Raw genomic sequence first — 18,011 nt, forward strand, 5'->3', positions numbered from 1 at the left:
CAAAGTTACACAGAATCTCTCTTTCTTTATACACATAACACATCCCATTGCATACTCAATGCATTGCACTCAACGCATTGCACCTTTTGATTGGTTTGGTTACTTTGCAGGAACCAATTCCTGCACAGCATGCACTGTCCATAGTTCAACTTCCTCGCTACATTCCTAACTTTTTGTGATCCTTAGCACCTAGTTCAGCAGTTTTTAATCTGTGGTCTGCACATCATGCCTAAGATTTCCAATAGATCCTGCACCTCTGTTCAAAAGATTTTAAAAGAAAGGTTGAAATGAGAAAGGTTGAGAACCACTGGTCTAGTTCATAGTAAATAGTTCTTGGGTGTTCGCCCTCTTATCTTAGTTTGTTGATTTGCCTCTAGCTTACTGACTTATTCACTTATCTTATTCAGCTCAAACTTTCCATTTATCTCAATAATTATACCTTCCAAGAAATGAGGCCTCCTGCCATGTGTTAATTACTCACAACAGGCCATACCTCCACAACAACAATCTTCTCTGAGGTTGACGTTCATACTCTTGCATCACCATCGTTGGCAGCATCATAATTGTATTTTAAAATTTTACTTTTAGGACTTGTAGGGCACGTCTTACATAGCAGTTTTATTTCAAAATAACAGAATGTGAATCTACACAGCAAGCCCGTTATTTCTATATAATTTCAAAGTAGCAGGCGTTTTACTCTGAATTCTGTAACCACCATTTCACGAGGGGTAAGGGATGTCGAAGGAAGAGTGTTCTTCCTTCAACTTCTTGCAGCATAGACAGCGCCGAAAGCTGAGTTAAGGTACTTCGATTTCAGCTATGCAATTAACGCAGCAGGAGTTGTATATCTTAATTCGACTTTAGCCTTCAGTGTATACATACGCTTAGAAACTTTCTGTCTCAGCCACAACTTACATAAGGAAGAACAAAAATCTAACTTACATTCTTCGAGATGAGAAGACTGACACCCTGCACCCCAAAGTGACACTGCACCCCATATTTACCATGCTGATATAATTATGATATGCTTTGCACAAAGTATGCTTTGTACAAAGTAAGCTTTGTGAGGTATCACTGTAAAAGTCTTAACACGAATACCATGCTAAGCATTCATTGTATTTGCTAAGTATGTACCACTGAAACATGTGATGTCAAGAACACCCACAAGAAGTTTTTCAGGAACAGGAATAAAAAGGCCAAACAACATTGATGGCTCATTGGGGAAATATAAGTACAATAATTATCCCAGGAACTATGCACAATGGAAACCTCTCAGCGATAGCACATACCCAGTGGAGACCAGGGGCGGACTGGCATGGCGGGATACTGGGAATTTCCCGCTGGGCTGTCAGCTGAAGGGCTGGCTGGAGGCTGCTGAGGGGGGGGGGGGGGGGGGGGGCAACCTGGCAAGCCGCTCCTGGGATCAGCTGCCGGAGTTCTAGCCCTTCCCCCCTCACCGCTCCCCATTCCAGAGGCATAGTGAAGGAGGGGCAGTTGCCCCTTCCCCCAGGTGCCATGCTGGAGAGGGCGCTGGCCTGGGGTGGATCTGGGAGCTGGGGTCCGATCTCACTCAGTCTGCCTTAGAAGCGGGGCAGACACTGGCCAGGGGGTGGAGGAGAGAAGGGATTCCTCCTCTCTGAACTCTGCCCCTTAGAACAGAGATGTGGAATCGCCTGGCTCCGGGGCGGGGGGGGGTTGCTCAGACAAGCAGCCCGGTCTCGTTCCCCTCGCTGTGAGGCAGCAACCACAGAGCCCTTGCTGGGCGCTGGCTGCAGAGTGTAGCGCTGCCTTTCTCCAGCCCTCTGGCCCACCCACACCCCTAGGAACCTTCCTCGCGTGCCTGTGTCCCCCCTGCCTCCCAGGCTGTTTCCAGCAGCAGGCACACCCATAGAAACCATCCACCTGGAGAGGAAAATGGGGGAGCCCAGGACATTTCCAGACACGTACCATGAGCCAGTCGGCGCCAAGACTTCCGCAGCAGGGATGTGGGGTTGGCAGCGGGGTGAGGGGTAAACCAGAGACTCGTGCAGGATCTGGACTTCTGGGGCCCAATCACAGACTCCAGCCCTGCAAACTAGAAGGCAGAAGGTGGGGGAGGGGAAGGGAGAAAAATAGGGGGAAGGGGGTGGGAGAGGAAGGAGCTTCTGCTGAGGAAAGGGTGGGCATCAGGGAAAAAGTGAGGGAAGGGGGACACCTGGGAGTAAGGGAGGGTGCAGGGGTAAGGGACACCTTCCCTTACCCCTGCACCCCCGCTGCGGAAGTCTTGGCGCCGACTGGTGCAGGGAAGGTGCAGGTGCCAGGGGATTCTGGGGGTGAAGCAGAAGGGCAGACACCTGCAGGGGAGGGACCAGCACCAGAGGAGAGAGGAAGGGCAGGTGTGTAGAGGGAGGTGTTAGGAGAGGGGACGAGGAGGGGTAGCTCACATGATCAGAGTGGGGCTACTGGAGGAGTGGGCCCAGTGGGGAGAGAAGGGCTGGTGGAGGGAGGCAGGTCTCAGGAGGGCTGAGGGAAGTGAGAAGGGCAGAAGTCCAAGTCAGGACAACACAGGAGGGTGAAGGGTTGGGGGGGGGCAGCAGGCACCAGGGGTGCTGATGGAGCAAGGGGAGGAGACCTGGCAGCAGAGGGAAAACGTAGAGCAGGTTTATAAGATATTTATTAATAACTTGGGTGCCACAATGGCATCTCCAAACAAGCCACATGAACTCAGTACTGGTGCACAACACAAAATTCATTCTGTTCATGGGAGGAAACGCTTAGAGGAAACCCTTCCCCCAAACTCTCTTCCCCCCTCAAGTTAATATGACACACATTGGGTTAATGCAGTTGTAGGATAGTTGCATGAGGGTGGTTTGGTGGGGGCCAAACTAGTCCCTATTGGATGGTGGGAAAACTCCTTAGAGAGGGGTCACATGACATCTTTTATTTCTGGTCATGTGTCCATCTTGCCCTGAGAGTGTTACCTCCAGAGGTGTGGCTAATGGGAGTCGGGGGGTGTGGCTAATGGGGGGGGTCAGGGGCATGGTTAACAGGGGTCAGGGGTGTGGCTAATGGGGTCAAAGAGTAAATTTTAAGAAAATTCTTTGATGTGAAAAAGTGGGCCATTCTCAACCCATTTCCCTGGCCTATTTTGATTGCTAGTCCGCCCCCTGCTGGAGACTGACTCATGTAACAGCAAAAGATCTTCCCAGCTAGCTGGAAGAAGATCTAAAAAGGGACATGACAATGATATCACTTGACCTCACTCCTCTTGCAATGTTGGACACGCCTAAAGAACAAAGATTGCATGAGGAAAGTGGGTCACAGGCAAGGACAGGACAATTCCTGCCTGTGTACGCAAAGTTGTAACCTGCTTTTACTAGCTTACGGGGTAAGACATTGCTTATAAAGCTTAGATTGTATGTGTTCTATTTTCTTCTTTAAGGTGTATGCTATTACATAGTCACTTTACATTCATATTTCTATAGGCAATAAATTCTGTTTTACCTAAAGTGGCATGTTTTGCTAGACATTCTTGGGGAATCTACTCAGGAAACTCTTGTATTGTCCCAGCACATAAGAATGGCCATACTGGGTTAGACCAAAGGTCCATCTAGCCCTGTATCCTGTCCCCTAACAAGGGCCAATTCCAGATGCCCCAGGGAAGTGAACAGAACAGGTAATCATCAAGTGATGCCTCTCCTATCTCCAGCCTCTGACAAACAGAGTCTAGGGACAACATTCCTACACATCCTGGCTAATAGCTGTTGATGAAACTAACCTCCATGAATTTACTTTTTTTTAATCCTGTTAAAGCCCTGGACTTCGCAACATCTTCTGGCAAGGAGCTCTAAAGGTTGACTATGTGTTCGCTGCATGAAGAAAAACATCCACTTCCTTTTGAAGGAGGGACAAATTGGATAATAAACGTGTAATAGCCAGGATTTTGACCAGGGCAAGATGGTACAGACCGGAGATCTTAGATTGTGGAACTGGGGAGAAAGACTTCATGTAACTGCAGTTGGATGTGTGTGTCTGCCTGTATGAATGTTTGTGGAAGTGCATGACTGGGCGCAGTCTGCTGCTTAGCACAGCATCACAATGGCTAAGGGAGCCCAAGCTGTGATGCCAGAGGGTTCAGCAATACCCCAGTTTCAGGTTGTACTCCAGGGAAACACATCACAAAGATGATGGGAACAGATAAATGTATGAATTGGCATTTTATGTTTCTAGTAATGCCCACAATGTGATAGCTAGGTGCTGTGCTTTCAGAAGTTTAATTTTGCAATCAACTAGCTTCTCAGCAGAGTGAGAGTGAGTTTTTATGCAAGTTAATCTCTACAATCCAATAAGCATATAGTCCCCTTCAAAACACATGTATGTATTTATTGCAACTTGTCTAACAATTCTCCTGTGAGCATAAGCTGAGAGTTTCTGGTAATACAAGCCAAAATCAACAAACTGAACAATACAATGGGATTTTTAGTAAGATTACTTCATGAGTTGCAGATTGGAGCTATAGCAAATTCCCCACAAAGCTTTGGTTCTCAAGAACTTCAACAATAAGAAACTTTTATCAGACACAAAATATATTAAGAGGATGTTAGAATGTTATGGACACTACCCACAAATATTATAAACTTTGCAAATTACAAGTTTAGGCTTCAATGTCCAAATATGGAAAAGCGCCTTTAAAGGTCACCGAAAGCATCCTAACTCATCTATGGAGCACAAATCCAAGAACAGACCAGAACTTCTGAGACAGACAACCCTACACATGCCATCCTACAGGTTTCTCTCTATATTAGAAAAATGAGACTATTTCAGCACTCAACTAATGGTATGTATGATACACCCATTGCAAAATCATTATGTGTACAAACATCCACCTAAAGGTATCTGAGAGCACCTACCTTTAAGTGATTGCTACCTGATATTCCTCAAAACCAGTGAAAGCCATATCTGTTTATTAAGTACTGCAGGAGAGGTGTTGGTCATAAACGAAAGTGGTTTCAAAGAAGTGACAGTGTCAATAAGCATTAGGAAAATATTTGAAAAAAGCCAACCTTTTAAAATCCAGTATCGAAGTTTTAGCAAAATGCTGCACAAATTTTCCAGAAAAAAAAAAAAGGCTATACTGGAAAGCTATGGCTAGGGCAATTGGAGGGTGGTTGGTGTTTCGAGGAGTCAAAAAAACAAAAGGCTGAAAAAGTTTATAATACAGAGCTAGTTTCAGTCTCAAATTGGATCCCTGTGTGATCCTTCCACCACTAAATCGCCCAAGGAATGTGTTAGTCTTCTACTCAATTAGAATAACAGATGCTCAGCATCTGTCAGGGTCAGGCAAAGTTTTTCTTGTTTCTCAGCTTATAAACTGAAGGGCAAATTTTATGTCTTTTATTTTTCATGTACAGCACAGAGCATATGGTCAGTGTGATGGCGCGTTGGGGGTTCCCCGTCTCCTGCACCCCGAAATGGCACAAACAGACTGCACCAGTCAGTGGAATTGAGGGTGGTTTATTGCTCCTCCAGCACAGCGCAGCACAGATGTAATCTGGTTACAGGAACTGGGGCTAAGAGGCCTCAGTGCCCCCCCTTGAGATAGGGGAGTCCCAGCCCCCTCCCCAGCTCCTTCTTCCCTGACTTCCAGCCAGGAACTAACTAACCCTCTTCCAGCCCTGCCCCCCAGCCAGGGCAGCATTCCACCTTCCTTTGTTCCTCTCCATGGGGGGTGTCTGGCCACTGGTTCAACAAGTTTGGCATTACCTTTGCATAGTGAGGCTTTCCCTGCTGGGTCTTGCTCCAGACAGCAGGGGACACCACAGCCCAGCAAGTACCCCCACTACGTCACAGTCAGCATTCAGCAACTATATACATAAAAGTCCTATCCTGCACTGGGAACTCCTTCCAACCCATTGATTGATTAACCCTTTAAAGCTGTAATCCTGAAGAGATTCTGTTATTTTGGCTACATCAGCCCCAACACTTACAAGATACAGCTGAACTTAAAGGGGGAAGGGGAATTTGAGGCTCCATTCTGCAGTCAGTAGGAATGTATATTCTTAGTAATTATTAATGTGAGCATCTAGAGATTCTCAAATAAAACCCAACTATACCACAGAAAAATAACTATATAACAAAACATATGTCATGACATTGTCTTTAAAAAAGGTGGTATATGGGGGATTTGCCATTAGGGCTGCGATCTCTCCAACCCTTCTGGCTGAGGTAATAGCTATGAGGAAAACAGTTTTCGTGGACAAATGTAATAATGAGGTGGTCTCGTTAGAGCATTCAATACTAAATGCAGGACCCTTCTATACCCAGAAATGATGGCTTGAGAAGGTCAAGATTCCAAAGTAGAGGGGAGGAAAGGAGAGTTGTGGAGCACCCACGGAGACACTCATCTCAAATGTCAGTTACTCTCGAGGTGAGTAACCTCGTCCTCTTCTTCTTTGAGCGAGATGTCCCCATAGGTGCCCCACATTAGGTTGCGTTGGAGGATTGATATCTGGATAAAATGCTTGCAAGCACTTTAAGAACCTCTTGGTGAGTGGATGAGCAAATATGGACAAGTTGTCTATCTTGGAGTGAAACGTAGTAATGGTCACAAAGTGAACTTTAATGGATCACTTGTTCAAGGTGCAGAAGATAGTCGAGGATAATAGGCAAAGGGGATGTAGAAGGAACCAGCTGGTGACAAACTTACCATGTCGAAAATCTTGTCCATTTCTGAAGGTAAGTCTTGCAGGTGCTCTGCGCCCTACTGTGTAGCAGGACCGTTTGTACTTGTTGTGAGCAGGTCAATTCTAGGTCAGAGCCACCTCTTCAGGTTCAGATTGCTGTCGTGGGAGCCCGGATGAAGGAGATCCCTGATGCAAGGTAGAGTGGATCAGTGGGGCGTAGGACATCGCCGCTAGAAAGGGAAACCATGGCTGGCGGCCATGCCTGTACTATAAGTATGAGAGGGGCCCCGTCCCTCCTTATCTTGTGAGCTACTCTATTCAATGGCATATAGGAGGAAACGTGTAGAATAGGTGGGATGTCCATGCAATGAGGAAGCCATCACCCATTGATGTTTTGCCTATTGCCGCCCAGGAAGAGACTAGGGGGCATTGACTGCTGGACTGCATGGAAGAAGATGTCCCGCCAATATGTGCGGGTTCATTTGCCACTCATGTTCAGTCAGAAGGGCTCTGCTGAATGCATCTGCCGTTGTATTCAGGTCGCCTGGAAGATGCACTGCAATGATAATTGTGTTGTCGTTCAGGCACCAGTTCTAAAGTGCTATGGTCTCTGTGCAAAGTGCTCAAGATGGGGGCTCCATCCTGATGATTTACATAAAACATTGCTGCGACATTGACTATGTACCGTCTGCCACGGCTGTTGGTGATGAATGGGAGTAATTTGATGACTGCACGAGTTCTAGGACGTTTATGTGCAAGTTCATGTCAGTGCTGGACCACAAGCCCTAGCAGGTATGATGTTGTAAGTGGGTGCCCCATCCTGTACGAGATGCATCTGTCGTCATGGAGACGGATGGTTCTGGTGCGTGGAAAAGCACTCCAGAATCAAGGTTCCGTGGGCTCAGCCACAAGTGTAAGGATTCATTTACTATCCCTGGAAGGGGTAGAGATTTGGCTAGCCGATGGACATTTGTAGAGAATCAACAAGTATAGTGCTTTGGCCGCGTGACAGCGCATCCCAAGGACAAAACCAAGAAAAGGTGCAGACCTTAGAGGACAAGCCGAGAGTCAGCGGGAGCGCACGTAATCAAGAGTCCCGAGCCAACAATAACAACATCTCCCGCGTCAACGACCTTCGAGAATGCTGTGTTGGGGCTGTGAAGAAGCACAGTTTGTGAAAAGCAGGATGTGGACTTTTGGGAAGTTGTACTCTTGCAATGAAATGATTTCGGAGTCTGTGCCTTCATACACCACACATGGCGCCCGATACAGGGCTTGAAGTGAATGAGTGGTTCGAACCGGTGGGGTATCCGCAGCTGGACGGAGGATAAGCTTTTTGAGAGGAGCGCCCGAATTTACTGACATCACCATTCGCAGGACGATCGGGTGAGCAGCCGCGGACAGAATAACAGTAGGGGGCAGTCTGCCACGAAAGAGCAAAAACTGCAGCTTGAGATCTTGCAGCGCATTGTGAAGGAACAGGGGTTTAAGGTTCCCCTGTTCAGCTGTTGGTTTGGATACGAGACCATTGCCCGTGGTTCCCGGAAGGGTGTGCTTATGATTTGACCTTCTTGGAGAAGGTGAGCAAGGAATTGAGAACCTCTGAACATCTTCCATTATCCCTCCCAAAAGAGCTCGTAGTAATGTGGCGAACTGTTTATACAGCCATACGGGCATTGCATCCCGCCGAGCGGGTCCTGAAGGAAGCATCGGCAACATTTGATCCCAGGCCGTATCAGAACCCAGAGGATCCCTCGTCCCCTCCCCTGAAACCACGGATATGCTGGCTCGTCTAATCTCTCGGGGTCGTGTCCGTTGCCAACAACTCACCGGAGCGGATCCTTCTGTCCTTCATAGTCCTGTGACATGAGCTGATTTTGATTTTTGGCTGTCTCAAAGCCTTAGTTTACAGATTGCACTGGCCGATTACTTGGGGCGGATCGAGTACACCTTGCCATGCCATCGGCTATTACAATCTTTGCCACAACTGCCTCTCCAGCCCCGGACCATGCTTTCTTACACCCGGTCTCTGGCACACGCACTGTATTTGTTGATGGCTCAGGGAACACTGGCAAGGCCGTAGTTGTGTGGCGGGACGGCGATGATGCCTCCTGGAACTTGGACGTTTTCCATGTGCAAGGCTCAACCCAAATTGTTGAGCTCGCCGCGGCTGTGCATGCTTTTGAACTCTTTTCGGAGGAACAGTTAACTCTTGTTGTAGACTTGGCATATGTGTCTGGAGCGTTTGGAGCGCTCCTTTCTCAAGGAGGTCAATAATCGCCTCCTCTTTCAGCTCCTTTTGCAATTGTCACGCCTTTTACTGGCTCGGACACACCTGTACTTTGTGGTCCATATTCGCTCACATACCACTTTACCGGGGCCCATCACGGAGGGTAATGCTGTGGCTGATGCCCTGACTATGCCAGTTGTCCGGCCCAATGTGTTACAACGAGCACGACTTTCACATGATTTTTTTTTTCACCAGAATGCTAGATCATTAGCTCAGTAATTTTTCCCTTACTAAACAGCAGGCGCAAGATATAGTTCGCGCCTGTCCGGATTGCCAGCGTCTATCCGCCATACCAGTACCTAGCGGTGTTAACCCGCGAGGCCTACGGACCAATGAACTTTGACAGTCTGATGTGACCCATTTTTCCGAATTTGGCAGATTGCGCTAGGTACATGTTACTGTTGATACCTTTTCCCACCTTATTGTTGCTACTGCCTCTGCGGGAGAAAAGGCTCGTGATGTTGTTCGGCATTGGTTACATAGTTTTGCTGTTATGGGTGTTCCAGTTTCTGTTAAAACTGATAATGGTCCCGCTTATATCTCCCACAAAGTTCAGTCCTTTTTGCAGGATTGGGGTGTAAGCCACACCACAGGCATTCCACACTCCCCCACGGGCCGGCCAAGCGATTGTTGAACGCACGCACCGCACTCTCAAGACCCTTCTTGATAAACAGGACCCCACAGGAGCGTTTGGACACAGCTATGTATGTGTTAAACGTTTTAAATCTTTCTGATTTGTCTTTCATGGCAGCACAGCGCCACTTTGGGCGATACTCTGCATGGCCGGAGCGGCCACAGGCTTACTACCGACCCCTGGAATCCGGACAGTGGCAAGGTCCCGTTCCATTAATCATGTGGGGACGTGGGTATGCCTGTGTTTCTCTTCCCTCAGGTCCCTATTGGCTTCCTGTGCGATTTGTTGAGCCAGCCAGGATTGGTATGCCATTGGCGCAAGAGATTCTACTCGAGAACGAAGGGACCGTTGCCGATCCGTAGCGACAAATCCATGTCGGTCACCGCTGCATTTTTGCGGTTCCTGTGGAGCGGTTTCTGTGTGCATCCTGCGACAGCACATTTGTATTGGGCGCACATCATTGATCCCCCCCCCCCCCATATTCAGGCCTGCGACGTGGTGGGATCCCTCACCGCCCATCAGTACCAATGGTACCGATTGGGTGGGAGGGGTGTGGATACCCCCTACAGCAGAACAGGAAACCGAGGTCGTTAATGTTACCAATGTCACCTTTGTCACTGACCTCCCAGCGCTTTGCTTTTCTACCCTTTATGACTGGAATGGTTTTGTTCGCTGCAAGTAAAAGGAAAGATTCTGCACGGGTTAAGGGCATGCATTTTCATTTCAAAAGAGTTGGCGTGTGGTTTGGGGAAGAAGGAGAGAAGGTGTCTCTTCTGGTTGAGGTGGAGGGATGAGTGTATTTTGGGAAGGAATTAGGGATGTGTACGTTACGTGACCTTGTCTTTAAAAAAGGTGGTATATGGGGGATTTGCCATTAGGGCTGCGATCTCTCCAACCCGTCTGGCTGAGGTAATAGCTATGAGGAAAACCGTTTTCGTGGACAAATGTAATAATGAGGTGGTCTCGTTAGAGCATTCAATACTAAATGCAGGACCCTTCTATACCCAGAAATGATGGCTTGAGAAGGTCAAGATTCCAAAGTAGAGGGGAGGAAAGGGGAGTTGTGGAGCACCCACGGAGACACTCATCTCAAATGTCAGTTACTCTCGCGGTGAGTAACCTCGTCCTCTTCTTCTTTGAGCGAGATGTCCCCATAGGTGCCCCACATTAGGTTGCGTTGGAGGATTGATATCTGGATAAAATGCTTGCAAGCCCTTTAAGAACCTCTTGGTGAGTGGATGAGCAAATATGGACAAGTTGTCTATCTTGGAGTGAAACGTAGCAATGGTCACAAAGTGAACTTTAATGGATCACTTGTTCAAGGTGCAGAAGATAGTCGAGGATAATAGGCAAAGGGGATGTAGAAGGAACCAGCTGGTGACAAACTTACCATGTCGAAAATCTTGTCCATTTCTGAAGGTAAGTCTTGCAGGTGCTCTGCGCCCTACTGTGTAGCAGGACCGTTTGTACTTGTTGTGAGCAGGTCAATTCTAGGTCAGAGCCACCTCTTCAGGTTCAGATTGCTGTCGTGGGAGCCCGGATGAAGGAGATCCCTGATGCAAGGTAGAGTGGATCAGTGGGGCGTAGGACATCGCCGCTAGAAAGGGAAACCATGGCTGGCGTGGCCATGCCTGTACTATAAGTATGAGAGGGGCCCCGTCCCTCCTTATCTTGTGAGCTACTCTATTCAATGGCATATAGGAGGAAACGTGTAGAATAGGTGGGATGTCCATGCAATGAGGAAGCCATCACCCATTGATGTTTTGCCTATTGCCGCCCAGGAAGAGACTAGGGGGCATTGACTGCTGGACTGCATGGAAGAAGATGTCCCGCCAATATGTGCGGGTTCATTTGCCACTCATGTTCAGTCAGAAGGGCTCTGCTGAATGCATCTGCCGTTGTATTCAGGTCGCCTGGAAGATGCACTGCAATGATAATTGTGTTGTCGTTCAGGCACCAGTTCTAAAGTGCTATGGTCTCTGTGCAAAGTGCTCAAGATGGGGGCTCCATCCTGATGATTTACGTAAAACATTGCTGCGACATTGACTATGTACCGTCTGCCACGGCTGTTGGTGATGAATGGGAGTAATTTGATGACTGCACGAGTTCTAGGACGTTTATGTGCAAGTTCATGTCAGTGCTGGACCACAAGCCCTAGCAGGTATGATGTTGTAAGTGGGTGCCCCATCCTGTACGAGATGCATCTGTCGTCATGGAGACGGATGGTTCTGGTGCGTGGAAAAGCACTCCAGAATCAAGGTTCCGTGGGCTCAGCCACAAGTGTAAGGATTCATTTACTATCCCTGGAAGGGGTAGAGATTTGGCTAGCCGATGGACATTTGTAGAGAATCAACAAGTATAGTGCTTTGGCCGCGTGACAGCGCATCCCAAGGACAAAACCAAGAAAAGGTGCAGACCTTAGAGGACAAGCCGAGAGTCAGCGGGAGCGCACGTAATCAAGAGTCCCGAGCCAACAATAACAACATCTCCCGCGTCAACGACCTTCGAGAATGCTGTGTTGGGGCTGTGAAGAAGCACAGTTTGTGAAAAGCAGGATGTGGACTTTTGGGAAGTTGTACTCTTGCAATGAAATGATTTCGGAGTCTGTGCCTTCATACACCACACATGGCGCCCGATACAGGGCTTGAAGTGAATGAGTGGTTCGAACCGGTGGGGTATCCGCAGCTGGACGGAGGATAAGCTTTTTGAGAGGAGCGCCCGAATTTACTGACATCACCATTCGCAGGACGATCGGGTGAGCAGCCGCGGACAGAATAACAGTAGGGGGCAGTCTGCCACGAAAGAGCAAAAACTGCAGCTTGAGATCTTGCAGCGCATTGTGAAGGAACAGGGGTTTAAGGTTCCCCTGTTCAGCTGTTGGTTTGGATACGAGACCATTGCCCGTGGTTCCCGGAAGGGTGTGCTTATGATTTGACCTTCTTGGAGAAGGTGAGCAAGGAATTGAGAACCTCTGAACATCTTCCATTATCCCTCCCAAAAGAGCTCGTAGTAATGTGGCGAACTGTTTATACAGCCATACGGGCATTGCATCCCGCCGAGCGGGTCCTGAAGGAAGCATCGGCAACATTTGATCCCAGGCCGTATCAGAACCCAGAGGATCCCTCGTCCCCTCCCCTGAAACCACGGATATGCTGGCTCGTCTAATCTCTCGGGGTCGTGTCCGTTGCCAACAACTCACCGGAGCGGATCCTTCTGTCCTTCATAGTCCTGTGACATGAGCTGATTTTGATTTTTGGCTGTCTCAAAGCCTTAGTTTACAGATTGCACTGGCCGATTACTTGGGGCGGATCGAGTACACCTTGCCATGCCATCGGCTATTACAATCTTTGCCACAACTGCCTCTCCAGCCCCGGACCATGCTTTCTTACACCCGGTCTCTGGCACACGCACTGTATTTGTTGATGGCTCAGGGAACACTGGCAAGGCCGTAGTTGTGTGGCGGGACGGCGATGATGCCTCCTGGAACTTGGACGTTTTCCATGTGCAAGGCTCAACCCAAATTGTTGAGCTCGCCGCGGCTGTGCATGCTTTTGAACTCTTTTCGGAGGAACAGTTAACTCTTGTTGTAGACTTGGCATATGTGTCTGGAGCGTTTGGAGCGCTCCTTTCTCAAGGAGGTCAATAATCGCCTCCTCTTTCAGCTCCTTTTGCAATTGTCACGCCTTTTACTGGCTCGGACACACCTGTACTTTGTGGTCCATATTCGCTCACATACCACTTTACCGGGGCCCATCACGGAGGGTAATGCTGTGGCTGATGCCCTGACTATGCCAGTTGTCCGGCCCAATGTGTTACAACGAGCACGACTTTCACATGATTTTTTTTTTCACCAGAATGCTAGATCATTAGCTCAGTAATTTTTCCCTTACTAAACAGCAGGCGCAAGATATAGTTCGCGCCTGTCCGGATTGCCAGCGTCTATCCGCCATACCAGTACCTAGCGGTGTTAACCCGCGAGGCCTACGGACCAATGAACTTTGACAGTCTGATGTGACCCATTTTTCCGAATTTGGCAGATTGCGCTAGGTACATGTTACTGTTGATACCTTTTCCCACCTTATTGTTGCTACTGCCTCTGCGGGAGAAAAGGCTCGTGATGTTGTTCGGCATTGGTTACATAGTTTTGCTGTTATGGGTGTTCCAGTTTCTGTTAAAACTGATAATGGTCCCGCTTATATCTCCCACAAAGTTCAGTCCTTTTTGCAGGATTGGGGTGTAAGCCACACCACAGGCATTCCACACTCCCCCACGGGCCGGCCAAGCGATTGTTGAACGCACGCACCGCACTCTCAAGACCCTTCTTGATAAACAGGACCCCACAGGAGCGTTTGGACACAGCTATGTATGTGTTAAACGTTTTAAATCTTTCTGATTTGTCTTTCATGGCAGCACAGCGCCACTTTGGGCGATACTCTGCATGGCCGGAGCGGCCACAGGCTTACTACCGACCCCTGGAATCCGGACAGTGGCAAGGTCCCGTTCCATTAATCATGTGGGGACGTGGGTATGCCTGTGTTTCTCTTCCCTCAGGTCCCTATTGGCTTCCTGTGCGATTTGTTGAGCCAGCCAGGATTGGTATGCCATTGGCGCAAGAGATTCTACTCGAGAACGAAGGGACCGTTGCCGATCCGTAGCGACAAATCCATGTCGGTCACCGCTGCATTTTTGCGGTTCCTGTGGAGCGGTTTCTGTGTGCATCCTGCGACAGCACATTTGTATTGGGCGCACATCATTGATCCCCCCCCCCCCCATATTCAGGCCTGCGACGTGGTGGGATCCCTCACCGCCCATCAGTACCAATGGTACCGATTGGGTGGGAGGGGTGTGGATACCCCCTACAGCAGAACAGGAAACCGAGGTCGTTAATGTTACCAATGTCACCTTTGTCACTGACCTCCCAGCGCTTTGCTTTTCTACCCTTTATGACTGGAATGGTTTTGTTCGCTGCAAGTAAAAGGAAAGATTCTGCACGGGTTAAGGGCATGCATTTTCATTTCAAAAGAGTTGGCGTGTGGTTTGGGGAAGAAGGAGAGAAGGTGTCTCTTCTGGTTGAGGTGGAGGGATGAGTGTATTTTGGGAAGGAATTAGGGATGTGTACGTTACGTGACCTTGTCTTTAAAAAAGGTGGTATATGGGGGATTTGCCATTAGGGCTGCGATCTCTCCAACCCGTCTGGCTGAGGTAATAGCTATGAGGAAAACCGTTTTCGTGGACAAATGTAATAATGAGGTGGTCTCGTTAGAGCATTCAATACTAAATGCAGGACCCTTCTATACCCAGAAATGATGGCTTGAGAAGGTCAAGATTCCAAAGTAGAGGGGAGGAAAGGGGAGTTGTGGAGCACCCACGGAGACACTCATCTCAAATGTCAGTTACTCTCGCGGTGAGTAACCTCGTCCTCTTCTTCTTTGAGCGAGATGTCCCCATAGGTGCCCCACATTAGGTTGCGTTGGAGGATTGATATCTGGATAAAATGCTTGCAAGCCCTTTAAGAACCTCTTGGTGAGTGGATGAGCAAATATGGACAAGTTGTCTATCTTGGAGTGAAACGTAGCAATGGTCACAAAGTGAACTTTAATGGATCACTTGTTCAAGGTGCAGAAGATAGTCGAGGATAATAGGCAAAGGGGATGTAGAAGGAACCAGCTGGTGACAAACTTACCATGTCGAAAATCTTGTCCATTTCTGAAGGTAAGTCTTGCAGGTGCTCTGCGCCCTACTGTGTAGCAGGACCGTTTGTACTTGTTGTGAGCAGGTCAATTCTAGGTCAGAGCCACCTCTTCAGGTTCAGATTGCTGTCGTGGGAGCCCGGATGAAGGAGATCCCTGATGCAAGGTAGAGTGGATCAGTGGGGCGTAGGACATCGCCGCTAGAAAGGGAAACCATGGCTGGCGTGGCCATGCCTGTACTATAAGTATGAGAGGGGCCCCGTCCCTCCTTATCTTGTGAGCTACTCTATTCAATGGCATATAGGAGGAAACGTGTAGAATAGGTGGGATGTCCATGCAATGAGGAAGCCATCACCCATTGATGTTTTGCCTATTGCCGCCCAGGAAGAGACTAGGGGGCATTGACTGCTGGACTGCATGGAAGAAGATGTCCCGCCAATATGTGCGGGTTCATTTGCCACTCATGTTCAGTCAGAAGGGCTCTGCTGAATGCATCTGCCGTTGTATTCAGGTCGCCTGGAAGATGCACTGCAATGATAATTGTGTTGTCGTTCAGGCACCAGTTCTAAAGTGCTATGGTCTCTGTGCAAAGTGCTCAAGATGGGGGCTCCATCCTGATGATTTACGTAAAACATTGCTGCGACATTGACTATGTACCGTCTGCCACGGCTGTTGGTGATGAATGGGAGTAATTTGATGACTGCACGAGTTCTAGGACGTTTATGTGCAAGTTCATGTCAGTGCTGGACCACAAGCCCTAGCAGGTATGATGTTGTAAGTGGGTGCCCCATCCTGTACGAGATGCATCTGTCGTCATGGAGACGGATGGTTCTGGTGCGTGGAAAAGCACTCCAGAATCAAGGTTCCGTGGGCTCAGCCACAAGTGTAAGGATTCATTTACTATCCCTGGAAGGGGTAGAGATTTGGCTAGCCGATGGACATTTGTAGAGAATCAACAAGTATAGTGCTTTGGCCGCGTGACAGCGCATCCCAAGGACAAAACCAAGAAAAGGTGCAGACCTTAGAGGACAAGCCGAGAGTCAGCGGGAGCGCACGTAATCAAGAGTCCCGAGCCAACAATAACAACATCTCCCGCGTCAACGACCTTCGAGAATGCTGTGTTGGGGCTGTGAAGAAGCACAGTTTGTGAAAAGCAGGATGTGGACTTTTGGGAAGTTGTACTCTTGCAATGAAATGATTTCGGAGTCTGTGCCTTCATACACCACACATGGCGCCCGATACAGGGCTTGAAGTGAATGAGTGGTTCGAACCGGTGGGGTATCCGCAGCTGGACGGAGGATAAGCTTTTTGAGAGGAGCGCCCGAATTTACTGACATCACCATTCGCAGGACGATCGGGTGAGCAGCCGCGGACAGAATAACAGTAGGGGGCAGTCTGCCACGAAAGAGCAAAAACTGCAGCTTGAGATCTTGCAGCGCATTGTGAAGGAACAGGGGTTTAAGGTTCCCCTGTTCAGCTGTTGGTTTGGATACGAGACCATTGCCCGTGGTTCCCGGAAGGGTGTGCTTATGATTTGACCTTCTTGGAGAAGGTGAGCAAGGAATTGAGAACCTCTGAACATCTTCCATTATCCCTCCCAAAAGAGCTCGTAGTAATGTGGCGAACTGTTTATACAGCCATACGGGCATTGCATCCCGCCGAGCGGGTCCTGAAGGAAGCATCGGCAACATTTGATCCCAGGCCGTATCAGAACCCAGAGGATCCCTCGTCCCCTCCCCTGAAACCACGGATATGCTGGCTCGTCTAATCTCTCGGGGTCGTGTCCGTTGCCAACAACTCACCGGAGCGGATCCTTCTGTCCTTCATAGTCCTGTGACATGAGCTGATTTTGATTTTTGGCTGTCTCAAAGCCTTAGTTTACAGATTGCACTGGCCGATTACTTGGGGCGGATCGAGTACACCTTGCCATGCCATCGGCTATTACAATCTTTGCCACAACTGCCTCTCCAGCCCCGGACCATGCTTTCTTACACCCGGTCTCTGGCACACGCACTGTATTTGTTGATGGCTCAGGGAACACTGGCAAGGCCGTAGTTGTGTGGCGGGACGGCGATGATGCCTCCTGGAACTTGGACGTTTTCCATGTGCAAGGCTCAACCCAAATTGTTGAGCTCGCCGCGGCTGTGCATGCTTTTGAACTCTTTTCGGAGGAACAGTTAACTCTTGTTGTAGACTTGGCATATGTGTCTGGAGCGTTTGGAGCGCTCCTTTCTCAAGGAGGTCAATAATCGCCTCCTCTTTCAGCTCCTTTTGCAATTGTCACGCCTTTTACTGGCTCGGACACACCTGTACTTTGTGGTCCATATTCGCTCACATACCACTTTACCGGGGCCCATCACGGAGGGTAATGCTGTGGCTGATGCCCTGACTATGCCAGTTGTCCGGCCCAATGTGTTACAACGAGCACGACTTTCACATGATTTTTTTTTTCACCAGAATGCTAGATCATTAGCTCAGTAATTTTTCCCTTACTAAACAGCAGGCGCAAGATATAGTTCGCGCCTGTCCGGATTGCCAGCGTCTATCCGCCATACCAGTACCTAGCGGTGTTAACCCGCGAGGCCTACGGACCAATGAACTTTGACAGTCTGATGTGACCCATTTTTCCGAATTTGGCAGATTGCGCTAGGTACATGTTACTGTTGATACCTTTTCCCACCTTATTGTTGCTACTGCCTCTGCGGGAGAAAAGGCTCGTGATGTTGTTCGGCATT

This window comes from Pelodiscus sinensis, chromosome 5, assembly GCF_049634645.1.
Source record: "Pelodiscus sinensis isolate JC-2024 chromosome 5, ASM4963464v1, whole genome shotgun sequence".
Classification (NCBI taxonomy): Eukaryota; Metazoa; Chordata; order Testudines; family Trionychidae; genus Pelodiscus; species Pelodiscus sinensis.